This window comes from Oncorhynchus mykiss, chromosome 13 (genome assembly GCF_057628025.1).
Source record: "Oncorhynchus mykiss isolate SJ-2025 chromosome 13, ASM5762802v1, whole genome shotgun sequence".
NCBI classification, from domain to species: Eukaryota; Metazoa; Chordata; class Actinopteri; order Salmoniformes; family Salmonidae; genus Oncorhynchus; species Oncorhynchus mykiss.
Genome location: NC_143034.1, coordinates 67,318,277 through 67,337,193, shown reverse-complemented (window position 1 = coordinate 67,337,193; position 18,917 = coordinate 67,318,277). Strand labels below are relative to the sequence as shown.

General features: G+C 47.7%; 1 protein-coding gene across 1 annotated transcript in view; it reads right to left on the bottom strand.

Moving 5' to 3' along the window:
* LOC110487024 (dynein axonemal assembly factor 5) overlaps nt 1-18,917 on the bottom strand; it is a 65,960-nt gene that overhangs the window by 33,738 nt on the left and 13,305 nt on the right. The gene's annotated exons all lie outside the window — the stretch shown is intronic.

The following is an 18,917-nucleotide window of genomic DNA, read 5'->3' as shown; positions in this document are numbered from 1 at the left end:
CCAGGACTGGAGAGGAGAGACTAGAGGGTCAGGACTTCCAGGACTGGAGAGGAGAGACTAGAGGGTCAGGACTTCCAGGGCTGGAGAGGAGAGACTAGAGGGTCAGGACTTCCAGGACTGGAGAGGAGAGACTAGAGGGTCAGGACTTCCAGGGCTGGAGAGGAGAGACTAGAGGGTCAGGACTTCCAGGGCTGGAGAGGAGAGACTAGAGGGTCAGGACTTCCAGGGCTGGAGACTAGAGACTATTCTAAAAGAAAGTGAGCATTGAGGATAACCTCTGCTTCCTTAGTCCCCCTGTCTGGCCTGGGCTTCCCTGGGGCTTCCCCCTCCCCTCTCTGGGCTTCCCTGTGCCTCCCCCTTACCTCTGGGTTTTCCTGGGGCCTCCCCCTCACCTCTCTTGGCTTCCCTGGGGCCTCCCCCTCACCTCTCTTGGCTTCCCTGGGGCCTCCCCCTCACCTCTCTGGGCTTCCCTGGGCCTCCCCCTCACCCCATCTTGGCTTCCCTGGGCCTCCCCCTCACCCCATCTTGGCTTCCCTGGGGCCTCCCCCTCACCCCTCCTGGCTTCCCTGGGGCCTCCCCCTCACCCCTCCTGGCTTCCCTGGGGCCTCCCCCTCACCCCTCTGGGCTTGTGACTCAGTTCTCCCCTCCTGTGTACTTACTCACCCCCCCTGTAGAGTGTGGACGTGCTCACAGTGGGTGGTGAGGATACCCATAGAATCTCTAGTTATTGTATTTCTGTGGGGATCCCCCTCTTTACAGCTCTGCAGCTCACTATCATGGGAATAGAGCAGAGATAATGTGGAGGTTTCACTCTGTTCTGGTCTGGTCTGTCCTGTTCTGGTCTGCTCTGTTCTGTTCTCTGCTGTGTTCTGTTCTGCTCTGTTTTGGTGTGTTCTGGTCTGTTCTCTGCTGTGTTCTCTTCTGTTCTCTGCTGTGGTCTGTTCTGTTCTCTGCTGTGTTCTGGTCTGTTCTGTTCTCTGCTGTGTTCTGGTCTGTTCTGTTCTCTGCTGTGGTCTGGTCTGTTCTGTTCTCTGCTGTGGTCTGGTCTGTTCTGTTCTCTGCTGTGTTCTGGTCTGTTCTGTTCTCTGCTGTGGTCTGTTCTGTTCTGTTCTCTGCTGTGGTCTGGTCTGTTCTGTTCTCTGCTGTGTTCTGGTCTGTTCTGTTCTCTGCTGTGTTCTGGTCTGTTCTGTTCTCTGCTGTGTTCTGGTCTGTTCTGTTCTCTGCTGTGGTCTGGTCTGTTCTGTTCTCTGCTGTGGTCTGGTCTGTTCTGTTCTCTGCTGTGTTCTGGTCTGTTCTGTTCTCTGCTGTGGTCTGGTCTGTTCTGTTCTCTGCTGTGTTCTGGTCTGTTCTGTTCTCTGCTGTGGTCTGGTCTGTTCTGTTCTCTGCTGTGGTCTGTTCTCTGTTCTGGTTTGTTGTGTATTCATTACCCCCCCCCCCCCCCCAACTTCTGCCGGTGTCATGGCAACAGGGAAACAGATACACCCCTGGAGCTCAGACCCGGTTGTGTCAGTCCACAGGTGAGGTGGCGGGTACGGGTACGGGCACGGGTACGGTAAGCCCAACCCACCACCACACTTCTCCTTTCTTTCCTCTCTCTTTCAACAGCGAGAGGAGCAGGCCACAGCTGTCAGCGGCCATGACATCAGACAGAGGAAACATGTCAGAGTGGGGTTTGTGTTTTCTGAGAGACAGTAATATGGCCGACATGGCATCACCACGTCACGCAAAGGACAGCCACTCCCAAGTCTCTCGGCAGCATTTGCACCGAAGACAAGTTAGAAAACAGAGCCTCCTCTTGCTCAGCACTTTGACAGTGTCTTGCTGTGTAATGTTCTGTCTGTTAACGACGTGGTTGTAAACACTCCTTCCCTTCACCTTTCTCTCTCCCATCTGCCTGTTTGCTTTAGCTCCGCAAATGTGAGACTAGCGCCGTAGCCACGGCAACACCACAATGGCCCTCAGCTGTAGAGTGAGAGCGTGTCTCTATTATGTACTAATAGCTTAATGTCTGTGGGTGTGTGTGTTTTATGGTATGTCCTATAATTACAACTTGTACGACACGGAAGCTTAACTAACCAACACTCCTTTCAACTCCTCTCTGCCACAGTGAAGTCATTGTGAGTGCCAAGCACAATATCAGTGTCCACATCTTCAAGGGGCTCCACCACTCTCTCTCTCTCTCTCTGCTGACCAGAGTGGTGACTTTGAAGATTATTTATATTGGATTTTTTTTACTGCTTTTTGGTCCAAGTCAAACCTCTCACTCTCTTGCACAAAACTCTAATGTTGGAAGGATCAAAAACACAAAAGTTGTTCTCAACTTTTGAAGTTTATTTTAAAAAGCATAGCATCTGAGTCTGCAATTTAACTATTATTTTTTAACTCTACTTTATCTTATCACCACCGCTGCCCAATGTGCTCATATGACATTTTCCCCTTACATGTCTAAAAACCAACGAGCTAAACTGATATCAAAAACAGACAGTTAGTCCAACAAGCATGATCACTGTGGCTGCTGGCTAACCTTCACACCATCTGTGTGATGACTGGGTCTCTGAAGTTCATGTCAGAGTATTTGATCATTTTTAGTTAACCTTCATTTCCACGGGTTTTTCTCATAGAGGTAACATCTACTTTTCAAGGGAGACCCGGTCCGACAGCTGCAAGGGAAACAACGTTTCACAAAAAACTTCTTACATACACTAACACAACATTGAACAAAACTATAGACACACATACAGTACAACAATGACATATCACGTAAAGAAACACACAATGTCATAACTAAAAAACAGCTGTCCTAAAGACAATTACACTCTTCCATGATATTTAGAATGGACCAAGTGTTTAAACTCCACCAACGTTTTGGATTGGTAAAGAACCTGAGAGCTGCATGATATACTGAATCAAGTGCTCTCAAGGTAGTGGCCTGTACTGTTCAATTAACAGGTGTGCCTTCTAAAAAAAGTTAATTTGTGGAATTTCTTTCCTTCTTAATGCGTTTGAGCCAATCAGTTGTGTTGTGACAAGGTAGGGGGTATACAGAAGACAGCCCTAACTGGTAAAAGACCAAGAACTCAAATAAGCAAAGAGAAACGACAGTCCATCATTACTCTAAGACATGAAGGTCAGTCAACATGGAACATTTCAAGAACTTTGAAGTTTGTTCAAGTGCAGTTGCAAAAACCATCAAGCACTATGATGAAACTGGCTCTCATGAGGATCACCATAGGAAAGGAAGACCCAGAGTTACCTCTGCTGCAGAGGATAAGTTCATTTGAGTTACCAGCCTCAGAAATTGCAGCCCAAATAAATGCTTCACAGAGTTCAAGTAACAGACACATCTCAGCTAGAGGTCGACCGATTATGATTTTTCAATGCCGATACCGATTATTGGAGGACCCAAAAAAGCCGATACCAATTAATAGGCCAATTTGTATTTATATTTGTAATAATGACAATTACATCAATACAGAATGAACACTGAACCCTTTTATTTTAACTTAATATAATACATCAATAAAATCTATTTAGTCTCAAATAAATAATGAAACATGTTCAATTTGGTTTAAATAATGCAAAAACACAGTGTTGGAGAAGAAGCTAAAAGTGCAATATTTGCCATGTAAAAAAGCTCATGTTTAAGTTCCTTACTCAGAACATATGAAAGCTGGTGGTTCAATATTATGACGCGCCAACTATTTCTCTCTATACCATTTGTATTTCATATACCTTTGACTATTGGATGTTCTTATAGGCACTTTAGTATTGCCAGCCTAATCTCGGGAGTTGATAGGCTTGAAGTCATAAACAGCGCTGTGCTTCAAGCATTGCTAAGAACTGCTCGCTAACGCAGTAAAGTGCTGTTTGAATGAATGCTTATGAGCCTGCTGCTGCCTACCACCGCTCAGTTAGACTGCTCTATCAAATATCAAATCATAGACTTAATTATAATAAACACACAGAAATGCGAGCCTTTGGTCATTAATATGGTTATATTTCATTTCGAAAACAAAACGTTTATTCTTTCAGTGAAATACGGAACCGTTACGTATTTTATCTAATGGGTGGCATCCATAAGTCTAAATATTCCTGTTACATTGCACAACCTTCAATGTTATATGTCATAATTATGTACAGTCATTGTTAGGATGAAAACCCAGTTCGCAACAAGCCAGGCAACCCAAACTGTAGCATAAACCCGGACTCTGCTTGCACTGAACGCAAGAGAAGTGACACAATTTCCCTAGTTTAAATAATTGCATGTTAACAGTCAATATTAACTAAATATGCAGGTTTAAAAATATATACTTCTGTGTATTAATTTTAAGAAAGGCATTGATGTTTATTGGTAGGTACATTTGTGCAAAGAATGTGCTTTTTTCACGAATGCACTTTTGTTAAATCATCACCCGTTTGGCGAAGTAGGCTATGATTCAATGATATATTAACAGGCACCACATCGATTATATGCAACGCAGGACAAGCTAGTTAAACTAGTAATATCATCAACCATGTGTAGTTAACTAGTGATTATGTTAAGATTGATTGCTTTTTATAAGATACGTTTAATGCTAGCTAGCAACTTACCTTGGCTCATTGCCCGCCACAAGGTCTTTTTGACGCTGCACTCGCGTAACAGGTGGTCAGCCTGCCACGCAGTTTCCTCATGGATTGCAATGTAATCGGCCAAAATCGGCATCCAAAAAGGCTGATTACAGATTGTTATGAAAACTTGAAATTGGCCCAAATTAATCATGCTGATTAATCGGTCGACCTCTAATCTCAACATCAACTGTTCAGAAGAGACTGCGTGAATCAGGCCTTTATGGTTGAATTCCTGCAACAACAAAAAAACACTACTAAAGGACACCAATAATAAGAAGAGACTTGCTTGGGCCAAGAAACACGTGCGATGGACATTAGACCGTGAAAATCTGTCCTTTGGTCTGATGAGTGCAAATTTGAGAGATTTGTTTCCAACCGCTGTGTCTTTGTGAGACGCAGAGTAGGTGAACAGATAATGTCCGCATGTGTGGTTCCCACCGTGAAGCATGGAAGAAGAGGTGTGATGGTGTGGGGGTGCTTTGCTGGTGACACTGTCTGTGATTTATTTAGAATTCAGGATACACTTAACCAGCATGACTACCACAGCATTCTGCAGCGATATCCCATCCCATCTGGTTTGCGCTTAGCGGGACGATAATTTGCTTTTCAACAGGACAATGACCAAACACCGATGATTAACGACTCATGATGCAATTCTAACAACATACAAGAACTCAAGTCCTTGTGTTCACCTGCCTAGAATTCCTCACACTCAAATGCTGACCGTATTATCTCCCAAGAGAACTCTCCTCGGTTATAGTCACAGCTGTGTATATCCCTCCGCAAGCGTATACAGTTGAAGTCGGAAGTTTACATACACTTAGGTTGGAGTCATTAAAACTTGTTTTTCAACCACTCCACACATTTCTTGTTAACAAACTATAGTTTTGGCAAGTAGGTTAGGACATCTACTTTGTGCATGACACAAGTCATTTTTCCAACAATTGTTTACAGACAGATTATTTCACTTATAGTTCCCTATATCATAATTCCAGTGGGTCAGAAGTTTACATACACTAAGTTGACTGTGCCTTTAAACAGCTTGGACATTTCCAGAAAATGATGTCATGGCTTTAGAAGCTTCTGATGTCTAATTGACATCATTTGAGTCAATTGGAGGTGTACCTGTGGATGTACTTCAAGGCCTACCTTCAAACTCAGTGACTCTTTGCTAGACATCATGGGAAAATCAAAAGAAATCAGCCAAGACCTCAGAAAAAAAATGGAGACCTCCACAAGTCTGGTTCATCCTTGGGAGCAATTTCCAAACGCCTGAAGGCACGTTCATCTGTACACACAATAGTACGCAAGCATAAACACCATGGGACCACGCAGCCGCCAAACCGCTCAGGAAGGAGACGCGTTCTGTTTCCTAGAGATGAACGTACTTTGGTGCTTAAAGTGCAAATCAATCCCAGAAAAACAGCAAAGTACCTTGTGCAGATGCTGGAGGAAACAGGTACAAAAGTATCTATATCCACAGTAAAACGAGTCCTATATCAACATAACCTGAAAGGCCGCTCAGCAAGGAAGAAGCCACTGCTCCAAAACCGCCATAAAAAAGCCAGACTACGGTTTGCAGCTGCACATGGGGACAAAGATCGTACTTTTTGGAGAAATGTCCTCTGGTCTGATGAAACAAAAATAGAACTGTTTGGCCATAATGACCATCGTTGTTTGAAGGAAAAGGGGGAGGCTTGTAAGCCAAAGAACACCATCCCAACCGTGAAGCACGGGGGTGGCAGCATCATGTTGTGGGGGTGCTTTGCTGCAGGAGGGACTGGTGCACATCACAAAATAGATGGCTTCATGAGGATGGAAAATTATGTGGATATATTGAAGCGACATCTCAAGACATCAGTCAGGAAGTTAAAGCTTGGTCGCAAATGGGTCTTCCAAATGGACAATGACCCCAAGCATAATTCCAAAGTTGTGGCAAAATGGCCTAAGGACAATAAAGTAAAAGTATTGGAGTGGCCATCACAAAGCCCTGACCCTCAATCCTATATAATTTTTTGGGCAGAACTGAAAAAGCTTGTGCGAGCAAGGAGGTCTACCCACCTGACTCAGTTACACCAGCTCTGTCAGGAGGAATGGACCAAAATTCACCCAACTTATTGTGGGAAGCTTGTGAAAGGCTACCCAAAACATTTGACCCAAGTTAAACAATTTAAAGGCAATACTACCAAATACTAATTGAGTGTATGTAAACTTCTGACCCACTGGGAATGTGATGAAAGAAATAAAAGCTGAAATAAATCACCCTCTACTATTATTCTGACATTTCACATTCTTAAAATAAAGTGGTGATCCTAACTGACCCAAAACAGGGAATTTTTACTAGGATTAAATGTCAGGAATTGTGAAAAACTGTATGTAAACTTCCGGCTTCAACTGTTGACGGACATATTCAATCCGTCCCTATCCCAGTCTGCTGTCACCACAAGCTTCAAGATAGCCACCATTATTCCAGTTCCCAAGGAAGCTAAGGTAACTCTACTAAATGACTATTGCCCCGTAGCACTCACTTCTGTCATCATGAAGTGCTTTGAGAGACTAGTCAAGGACCATATCACCTCCACCCTACCTGTCACCCAAGACCCACTCCAATTTGCTTACCGCCCCAATAGGGGAAAAACGTGGCTTGTCACCAAAAACCCTTCTAACTTTTACAGATGCACAATTGAGAGCATCCTGTCGCGCTGTTTTACCACCTGGTACGGCAACTGCACCGCCCACAACCGCAGGGGCTCTCCAGAGGGTGGTGCTGTCTGCATCACCGGGGGCAAACTACCTGCCCTCCAGGACACCTACACCACCCGATGTCACAGGACGGCCAAAAAGATAATCAAGGACAACAACCACCCGAGCCACTGTCTGTTCACCCTGCTATCATCCAGAAGGTAAGGTCAGTACAGGTGCATCAGAGCTGGGACAGAGAGATAGAAGCTGTTTTTCAATCTCAAGGCCATCAGATTGTTAAACAGCCACCACTAGCACAGAGGCAGCTGCCTACCTATAGACTTGATATCATTGGCCACTTTAATAAATGGAACACTAGTCACTTTAATAATGCCACTTTAAGAATGTTTACATATCTCACACTACTCATCTCATATGTACGGTTATCCTTCACTATCTATTGCATCTTAGCTGCTCTGTCACTGCTCATCTATATATTTTATACTTATATATTCTCATCCAATTCCTTTATTAGATTGTGTGTATTAGGTTTAGTTGTGGAATTTGTTAGATATTAGGTTTAGTTGTGGAATTTGTTAGATATTAGGTTTAGTTGTGGAATGTGTTAGATATTAGGTTTAGTTGTGGAATTTGTTAGATATTAGGTTTAGTTGTGGAATTTGTTAGATTTGACCTGTTAGATACTGCTGCACTGTCGGATCTAGAAGCTGAAGAATTTCGCTAGACTCGCGACTGCTAACCATGTGTATGTGACCAATAACATTTGATTTGATTTGACACACCTCCAGGCTGTGTAAGAGCTATTTGACCAAGAAGGAGAGTGATGGAGTGCTGCATCAGATGATCTAGCCTCCACAATCACCCAACCTCAACCCAATTGAGATGGTTTGGGATGAGTTAGACCGCAGAGTGAAGAAAAGCAGCCAACAAGTGCTCAGCTTATGTGGGAACTCCTTCAAGACTTTTGGAAAAGCATCTAGGTGAAGCTGGTTGACAGAATGCCAGAGTGTGCAAAGCTGCCATCCAGGCAAAGGGTGGCTACTTAGAAGAATCTCAAATAGAAATATATTTTGATTTGTTTAACACTTTTTTGGTTACTACATGATTCCATATGTGTTATTTCATAGTTTTGATGTCTTCCCTATTATTCTGCAACGTAGAAAATAGTAAAAATAAAGAAAAATCCTTGAATGAGTAGGTGTCCAAACTTTTGACAGGTATTGTACATCGTACCAGCTCCTGCCTGGCCTTCAGAGGAAAAACAAGCCTTATGCCGGTAATAAAAACCTATTTTCAGCTGGAGCTTCCTTATCAAGTTCTCCACATGAACAGTGAAGCTCAGCCTGTCATCCACCCACACTCCCAACTATTTGTACACTTGGACTTTCTCTATAGTATGTTCATCCAATGTATGTGTGACTGTATGGGAGTGTGTGTGTCTGCCTGTCAGTGTCTGCCTGTCGGTGTCTGCCTGTCGGTGTCTGCCTGTCGGTGTCTGCATACACTTACTTGCTTGGTGTGTGTTTGTGTGTATGTCTGGCAACCTGTCTTTCTGTCTGTCTGTTCTGCTCTGTCCGTCTTTCTGACTGTCTGCCTACCTGTCTATCTGTGTCTGTCTGTCCACTCCGCTCTGCTCTGGGTCTGCTCTGCTCTGAGTCTGCACTGCTCTGGGTCTGCACTGCTCCGTGTGTGTGTGTGTGTTTGTGTGTATGTCTGCCAACCTGTCTTTCTGTCTGTCTGTTCTGCTCTGTCCGTCTTTCTGACTGTCTGCCTACCTGTCTATCTGTGTCTGTCTGTCTGTCCACTCCACTCTGCTCTGGGTCTGCTCTTCTCTGGGTCTGCTCTGGGTCTGCACTGCTCTGGGTCTGCACTGCTCCGTGTGTGTGTGTGTGTGTGTGTGCTTGGTGTGTGTCTACAGGAACGTAGATGCTCCTCTCCCTTCTCTCTCTTGTTATTTACAGCCCAATGGTGACCTGCCTGGCCCTCTCTGGTTTGGCCCTGCTCTGTGTGTCTGGCCTGGTTGTTTTCAAAGAATACTGCAGGTGTGTCGGTCTGTTCTGGTAACCCTGCTCTTTAAAAGGGGAATTTCACAATTTTTCAACTTTATATTCATCATCTCCAGCACCACCCCAACATCAACATCTGTGAAAATGGTGTGTTTCTATATTTTGTAGTAAAAAAAGATTGAGGAAGATAAGTGTTTCCAATGACATCATCGGTGTGCACTTTGTGATTTTAACCAATTATGAGTAGGCATTGCCACTAATTGTCTACCAATTTGTTGATGATGTCATTGGAAACACTTATGTTCCTCTATTTTTTTTACTAAAAAACATAGAAACGCGCCATTTTCACATCTGCTGATGTTGAGGTGCTGGAGATGATGAATATGAAGTTGACTTTTTTTTTTTTAAATGTCCCTTTAGCTACCCAGCCAGCACTGTACTGCTAACCCTGCTCTTTACATACCCAGCCAGCACTGTGCTGCTGACCCTGCTCTTTACATACCCAGCCAGCACTGTGCTGCTGACCCTGCTCTTTACATACCCAGCCAGCACTGTGCTGCTGACCCTGCTCTTTACATACCCAGCCAGCACTGTGCTGCTGACCCTGCTCTTTACATACCCAGCCAGCACTGTGCTGCTGACCCTGCTCTTTACATACCCAGCCAGCACTGTGCTGCTGACCCTGCTCTTTACATACCCAGCCAGCACTGTGCTGCTGACCCTGCTCTTTACATACCCAGCCAGCACTGTGCTGCTGACCCTGCTCTTTACATACCCAGCCAGCACTGTGCTGCTGACCCTGCTCTTTACATACCCAGCCAGCACTGTGCTGCTGACCCTGCTCTTTACATACCCAGCCAGCACTGTACTGCTAACCCTGCTCTTTACATACCCAGCCAGCACTGTGCTGCTGACCCTGCTCTTTACATACCCAGCAAGCACTGTGCTGCTGACCCTGCTCTTTACATACCCAGCCAGCACTGTGCTGCTGACCCTGCTCTTTACATACCCAGCCAGCACTGTACTGCTGACCCTGCTCTTTACATACCCAGCCAGCACTGTGCTGCTGACCCTGCTCTTTACATACCCAGCCAGCACTGTACTGCTAACCCTGCTCTTTACATACCCAGCCAGCACTGTTCTGTACTGCTAACCCTGATCGTTAACTACACAGCCAGCACTGTAATGTACTGCTGACCCTGATCTTTAACTACCCAGCCAGCACTGTACTGCACTGATGACCCTGATCTTTAACTACCCAGCCAGCACTGTACTGCTAACCCTGCTCTTTACATACCCAGCTAGCCAGCACTGTTCTGTACTGCTAACCCTGATCTTTAACTACCCAGCCAGCACTGTAATGTACTGCTAACCTGATCTGTAACTACCCAGCCAGCACTGCACTGTACTGCTGACACTGATCTTTAAACTACCCAGCCAGCACTGTAATGTACTGCTAACCTGATCTGTAACTACCCAGCCAGCACTGCACTGTACTGCTGACACTGATCTTTAAACTACCCAGCAGCCAGCACTGTACTGTACTGCTAACCTGATCTTTAACTACCCAGCCAGCACTGTACTGCTGACACTGATCTTTAACTACCCAGCCAGCACTGTAATGTACTGCTAGCCTGATATTTAACTACCCAGCCAGCACTGCACTGATGACATTGATCTTTAACTACCCAGCCAGCACTGCACTGTCCTGCTGACACTGATCTTTAACTACCCAGCCAGCACTGTACTGTACTGCTGACACTGATCTTTAACTACCCAGCCAGCACTGTACGGATGACACTGATCTTTAACTACCCAGCCAGCACTGTTCTGTACTGCTAACCCTGATCTTTAACTACCCAGTCAGCACTGTAATGTACTGCTAACCTGATCTGTAACTACCCAGCCAGCACTGCACTGTACTGCTGACACTGATCTTTAAACTACCCAGCCAGCACTGTAATGTACTGCTAACCTGATCTGTAACTACCCAGCCAGCACTGCACTGTACTGCTGACACTGATCTTTAAACTACCCAGCAGCCAGCACTGTACTGTACTGCTAACCTGATCTTTAACTACCCAGCCAGCACTGTACTGCTGACACTGATCTTTAACTACCCAGCCAGCACTGTAATGTACTGCTAGCCTGATATTTAACTACCCAGCCAGCACTGCACTGATGACATTGATCTTTAACTACCCAGCCAGCACTGCACTGTACTGCTGACACTGATCTTTAACTACCCAGCCAGCACTGTACTGTACTGCTGACACTGATCTTTAACTACCCAGCCAGCACTGTACTGTACTGCTGACACTGATCTTTACATACCCAGCCAGCACTGTACGGATGACACTGATCTTTAACTACCCAGCCAGCACTGTACTGTACTGCTGACACTGATCTTTAACTACCCAGCCAGCACTGTACTGTACTGCTGACACTGATCTTTAACTACACAGCCAGCTCTGCACTGCTGACACTGATCTTTACATACCCAGCCAGCACTGTACTGATGACACTGATCTTTAACTACCCAGCCAGCACTGTACTGTACTGCTGACACTGATATTTAACTACCCAGCCAGCACTGTACTGTACTGCTGACACTGATCTTTAACTACACAGCCAGCTCTGCACTGCTGACACTGATCTTTACATACCCAGCCAGCACTGTACTGCTGACACTGATCTTTAACTACCCAGCCAGCACTGTACTGCTAACCTGATATTTAACTACCCAGCCAGCACTGCACTGATGACATTGATCTTTAACTACCCAGCCAGCACTGTACTGCTAACCTGATATTTAACTACCCAGCCAGCACTGCACTGATGACATTGATCTTTAACTACCCAGCCAGCACTGCACTGTACTGCTGACACTGATCTTTACATACCCAGCCAGCACTGTACTGATGACACTGATCTTTAACTACCCAGCCAGCACTGTACTGTACTGCTGACACTGATCTTTAACTACCCAGCCAGCACTGTACTGTACTGCTGACACTGATCTTTAACTACACAGCCAGCTCTGCACTGCTGACACTGATCTTTACATACCCAGCCAGCACTGTACTGATGACACTGATCTTTAACTACCCAGCCAGCACTGTACTGATGACACTGATCTTTAACTACCCAGCCAGCACTGCACTGTACTGCTGACACTGATCTTTAACTACCCAGCCAGCACTGTACTGCTGACACTGATCTTTAACTACCCAGCCAGCACTGTACTGTACTGCTTCCCTTCAGTACCCACAGAGACTAACTTCTGATGATCTTTATTGAGACAGACAGACCAGGGACCAGAAGGTCTGTCTCCATCTGTGTCCATCGTGCTCTGGCTTGACCCCTGCTAGAGGAGGGGTGGAGAAGGGCTCCGTTTCCCCTCCTGTCTGTCTGTCACCGGGACCCTGACCCTCTTTGAAATGTTGGAATCTCAGTGCTTTAAAGGGGGTTGGGGGGCAGTGGTTGGTAACAGGGTGGGGGCTCTACGTTGCTCTCTTCCACACACAGTGAGTGTTGAAAACTGGCTATTATTATTATTATTTTTCTAAACGGGTTGCCCCCATGTGTCTTTTCTGAAATGACCAGCGGGGTGAGGGGGGGTCAACCCAGACACGCAGAGGTCAGGAGAAATTCATATTTTATTATTATCATCCCCTCCAGAGGAAATTATTCTGAGCCCCTCAGGGGGGGTTATGGGTACGGGTGACTCATTGCAGCCAGCAGTGTGTGTGCATGTGTGAAAATAGCCCCCTCCGCCCTTCGCAGCCAGAGAAATGTTATGTTAATATCAAAGGTAACCTAAATGTGGGACACCAGAGAAGAGGAAGGGGAGGAAAGAGCTGCTCTGGTCTTTTACTTTTCCTTTTTCCACTGAGACATTAGGGATGTTGTTCTCTGTCTCTGTCTGTCTCTCTCTCTCTGTCCGTCTCTCTCTCTCTCTCTCTGTCCGTCTCCCTCTCTCTGTCCGTCTCGCTCTCTGTCCGTCTCTCTCTCTCTCTCTGTCCGTCTCTCTCTCTCTCTCTGTCCGTCTCTCTCTCTCTCTCTCGCGCTGTCCGCCTCTCTCTCGCTGTCCGCCTCTCTCTCTCTGTCCGTCTCTCTCTCTCTGTCCGTCTCTCTCTCTCTGTCCGTCTCTCTCTCTCTCTCTCGCTGTCCGTCTCTCTCTCTCTCTCGCTGTCCGTCTCTCTCTCTCTCTCGCTGTCCGTCTCTCTCTCTCTCTCGCTGTCCGTCTCTCTCTCTCTCTCTCGCTGTCCGTCTCTCTCTCTCTCTCGCTGTCCGTCTCTCTCTCTCTCGCTGTCCGTCTCTCTCTCTCTCTCGCTGTCCGTCTCTCTCTCTCTCTCGCTGTCCGTCTCTCTCTCTCGCTGTCCGTCTCTCTCTCTCTCCCGCTGTCCGTCTCTCTCTCTCTCTCCCGCTGTCCGTCTCTCTCTCTCTCTCGCTGTCCGTCTCTCTCTCTCTCTCGCTGTCCGTCTCTCTCGCTGTCCGTCTCTCTCGCTGTCCGTCTCTCTCGCTGTCCGTCTCTCTCGCTGTCCGTCTCTCTCTCTCTCTCTCGCTGTCCGTCTCTCTCTCTCTCTCGCTGTCCATCTCTCTCGCTCTCTCTCTCGCTGTCCGTCTCTCTCTCGCTGTCCGTCTCTCTCGCTCTCTCTCTCCATCTGTCTCTCTCTCCGTCAGTCTCTCTCTCCCTCTCTCGCTCTCTCTCTCGCTGTCCGTCTCTCTCTCGCTGTCCGTCTCTCTCGCTCTCTCTCTCCATCTGTCTTTCTCTCTGTCAGTCTCTCTCTCCCTCCCTCTCTCTGTCTCTCCATCTGTGTCTCTCCATCTGTCTGTCTCTCTCTCTCTCCCCATCTGTCTCGCTCTCTCTCACTCTCCCCGCCTGTGTGTCTCCCTCTCTCCCCGCCTGTGTGTCTGTCTCTCTCCCCGCCTGTGTGTCTGTCTCTCTCCCCGCCTGTGTGTGTCTCTCTCCCCGCCTGTGTGTCTGTCTCTCTCCCCGCCTGTGTGTCTGTCTCTCTCCCCGCCTGTGTGTCTGTCTCTCTCCCCGCCTGTGTGTCTGTCTCTCTCCCCGCCTGTGTGTCTGTCTCTCTCCCCGCCTGTGTGTCTGTCTCTCTCCCCGCCTGTGTGTCAAATCAAATCAAATCTTTATTTGTCACATACACATGGTTAGCAGATGTTAATGCGAGTGTAGCGAAATGCTTGTGCTTCTAGTTCCGACAATGCAGTAATAACCAACAAGTAATCTAACTAACAATTCCAAAACTACTGTCTTGTACACAGTGTAAGGGGATAAAGAATATGTACATATATGAATGAGTGATGGTACAGAGCAGCATAGGCAAGATACAGTAGATGGTATCGAGTACAGTATGTACAAATGAGATGAGTATGTAAACAAAGTGGCATAGTTTAAAGTGGCTAGTGATACATGTATTACATAAGGATACAGTCAATGATATAGAGTACAGTATATACGTATGCATATGAGATGAATAATGTAGGGTAAGTAACATTATATAAGGTAGCATTGTTTAAAGTGGCTAGTGATATATTTACATCATTTCCCATCAATTCCCATTATTAAAGTGGCTGGAGTTGAGTCAGTGTCAGTGTGTTGGCAGCAGCCACTCAGTGTTAGTGGTGGCTGTTTAACAGTCTGATGGCCTTGAGATAGAAGCTGTTTTTCAGTCTCTCGGTCCCAGCTTTGATGCACCTGTACTGACCTCGCCTTCTGGATGATAGCGGGGTGAACAGGCAGTGGCTCGGGTGGTTGATGTCCTTGATGATCTTTATGGCCTTCCTGTGACATCGGGTGGTGTAGGTGTCCTGGAGGGCAGGTAGTTTGCCCCCGGTGATGCGTTGTGCAGACCTCACTACCCTCTGGAGAGCCTTACGGTTGAGGGCGGTGCAGTTGCCATACCAGGCGGTGATACAGCCCGCCAGGATGCTCTCGATTGTGCATCTGTAGAAGTTTGTGAGTGCTTTTGGTGACAAGCCGAATTTCTTCAGCCTCCTGAGGTTGAAGAGGCGCTGCTGCGCCTTCTTCACGATGCTGTCTGTGTGAGTGGACCAATTCAGTTTGTCTGTGATGTGTATGCCGAGGAACTTAAAACTTGCTACCCTCTCCACTACTGTTCCATCGATGTGGATAGGGGGGTGTTCCCTCTGCTGTTTCCTGAAGTCCACAATCATCTCCTTAGTTTTGTTGACGTTGAGTGTGATGTTATTTTCCTGACACCACAATCCGAGGGCCCTCACCTCCTCCCTGTAGGCCGTCTCGTCGTTGTTGGTAATCAAGCCTACCACTGTTGTGTCGTCCGCAAACTTGATGATTGAGTTGGAGGCGTGCGTGGCCACGCAGTCGTGGGTGAACAGGGAGTACAGGAGAGGGCTCAGAACGCACCCTTGTGGGGCCCCAGTGTTGAGGATCAGCGGGGAGGAGATGTTGTTGCCTACCCTCACCACCTGGGGGCGGCCCGTCAGGAAGTCCAGTACCCAGTTGCACAGGGCGGGGTCGAGACCCAGGGTCTAGAGCTTGATGACGAGCTTGGAGGGTACTATGGTGTTGAATGCCGAGCTGTAGTCGATGAACAGCATTCTCACATAGGTATTCCTCTTGTCCAGATGGGTTAGGGCAGTGTGCAGTGTGGTTGAGATTGCATCGTCTGTGGACCTGTTTGGGCGGTAAGCAAATTGGAGTGGGTCTAGGGTGTCAGGTAGGGTGGAGGTGATATGGTCCTTGACTAGTCTCTCAAAGCACTTCATGATGACGGAAGTGAGTGCTACGGGGCGGTAGTTGTTTAGCTCAGTTACCTTAGCTTTCTTGGGAACAGGAACAATGGTGGCCCTCTTGAAGCATGTGGGAACAGCAGACTGGTATAGGGATTGATTGAATATGTCCGTAAACACACCGGCCAGCTGGTCTGCGCATGCTCTGAGGGCGCGGCTGGGGATGCCGTCTGGGCCTGCAGCCTTGCGAGGGTTAACACGTTTAAATGTCTTACTCACCTCGGCTGCAGTGAAGGAGAGACCGCATGTTTTCGTTGCAGGCCGTGTCAGTGGCACTGTATTGTCCTCAAAGCGGGCAAAAAAGTTATTTAGTCTGCCTGGGAGCAAGACATCCTGGTCCGTGACTGGGCTGGATTTCTTCCTGTAGTCCGTGATTGACTGTAGACCCTGCCACATGCCTCTTGTGTCTGAGCCGTTGAATTGAGATTCTACTTTGTCTCTGTACTGGCGCTTAGCTTGTTTGATAGCCTTGCGGAGGGAATAGCTGCACTGTTTGTACTCGGTCATGTTACCAGACACCTTGCCCTGATTAAAAGCAGTGGTTCGCGCTTTCAGTTTCACACGAATGCTGCCATCAATCCACGGTTTCTGGTTAGGGAATGTTTTAATCGTTGCTATGGGAACGACATCTTCAACGCACGTTCTAATGAACTCGCACACCGAATCAGCGTATTCGTCAATGTTGTTATCTGACGCAATACGAAACATCTCCCAGTCCACGTGATGGAAGCAGTCTTGGAGTGTGGAGTCAGCTTGGTCGGACCAGCATTGGACAGACCTCAGCGTGGGAGCCTCTTGTTTTAGTTTCTGTCTGTAGGCAGGGATCAACAAAATGGAGTCGTGGTCAGCTTTTCCGAAAGGGGGGCGGGGCAGGGCCTTATATGCGTCGCGGAAGTTAGAGTAACAATGATCCAAGGTCTTTCCACCCCTGGTTGCGCAATCGATATGCTGATAAAATTTAGGGAGTCTTGTTTTCAGATTAGCCTTGTTAAAATCCCCAGCTACAATGAATGCAGCCTCCGGATAAATCGTTTCCAGTTTGCAGAGAGTTAAATAAAGTTCGTTCAGAGCCATCGATGTGTCTGCTTGGGGGGGATATATACGGCTGTGATTATAATCGAAGAGAATTCTCTTGGTAGATAATGCGGTCTACATTTGGTTGTGAGGAATTCTAAATCAGGTGAACAGAAGGATTTGAGTTCCTGTATGTTTCTTTCATCACACCATGTTACGTTGGCCATGAGGCATACGCCCCCGCCCCTCTTCTTACCAGAAAGATGTTTGTTTCTGTCAGCGCGATGCGTGGAGAAACCCGTTGGCTGCACCGCTTTGGATAGAGTCTCTCCAGTGAGCCATGTTTCAGTGAAGCAAAGGACGTTACAGTCTCTGATGTCCCTCTGGAATGCTACCCTTGCTCGGATTTCATCAACCTTGTTGTCAAGAGACTGGACATTGGCAAGAAGAATGCTAGGGAGTGGTGCACGGTGTGCCCGTCTCCGGAGTCTGACCAGAAGACCGCCTCGTTTCCCTCTCTTTCGGAGTCGTTTTTTTGGGTCGCTGCATGGAATCCACTCCGTTGTCCTGTTTGTAAGGCAGAACACAGGATCCGCGTCGCGAAAAACATATTCTTGGTCGTACTGATGGTGAGTTGACGCTGATCTTATATTCAGTAGTTCTTCTCGACTGTATGTAATGAAACCTAAGATGACCTGGGGTACTAATGTAAGAAATAACACGTAAAAAAACAAAAAACTGCATAGTTTCCTAGGAACGCGAAGCGAGGCGGCCATCTCTGTCGGCGCCGGAAGTAAGAGGCATAGTTTCCTAGGAACGCGAAGCGAGGCGGCTGTCTCTCTCCCCGCCTGTGTGTCTGTCTCTCTCCCCGCCTGTGTGTCTGTCTCTCTCCCCGCCTGTGTCTCCCTCTCTCCCCGCCTGTGTCTCCCCCTCTCTCCCCGCCTGTGTGTCTCCCTCTCCCCCCGCCTGTGTCTCCCTCTCTCCCCGCCTGTGTCTCCCTCTCTCCCCGCCTGTGTCTCCCCCTCTCTCCCCGCCTGTGTGTCTCCCTCTCCCCCCGCCTGTGTCTCCCTCTCTCCCCGCCTGTGTCTCCCTCTCTCCCCGCCTGTGTCTCCCCCTCTCTCCCCGCCTGTGTGTCTCCCTCTCCCCCCGCCTGTGTGTCTGTCTCTCTCCCCGCCTGTGTGTCTGTCTCTCTCCCCGCCTGTGTCTCCCTCTCCCCCCGCCTGTGTCTCCCTCTCTCCCCGCCTGTGTCTCCCTCTCTCCCCGCCTGTGTCTCCCTCTCTCCCCGCCTGTGTGTCTGTCTCTCTCCCCGCCTGTGTCTCCCTCTCTCCCCGCCTGTGTCTCCCTCTCTCCCCGCCTGTGTCTCCCTCTCTCCCCGCCTGTGTCTCTCCCTCTCTCCCCGCCTGTGTCTCCCTCTCTCCCCGCCTGTGTCTCCCTCTCTCCCCGCCTGTGTCTCCCTCTCTCCCCGCCTGTGTCTCCCTCTCTCCCCGCCTGTGTCTCCCTCTCTCCCCGCCTCTGTCTCCCTCTCTCCCCGCCTGTGTGTCTCTCGCTCTCTCGTTGGTTTAGGGTTACGAGAGGACTCTAGCAGTTGAAATTAAATGAAAGATTGGTGAAAACAACATGTGCCTTGCTCAGTGGCCGTTAGTGGAGTCAGTATTTTGTGATGTACTCCAAGGTGAACCCCCTGACCTCACAGCACAGTTATCCCTATAAAAGCTTTCACAACAGTCTTGATAGAAAAAAATGCATCTTATCTTAATAATCTTTCACTTTATGGAACCTTTCACTGTAAACAGT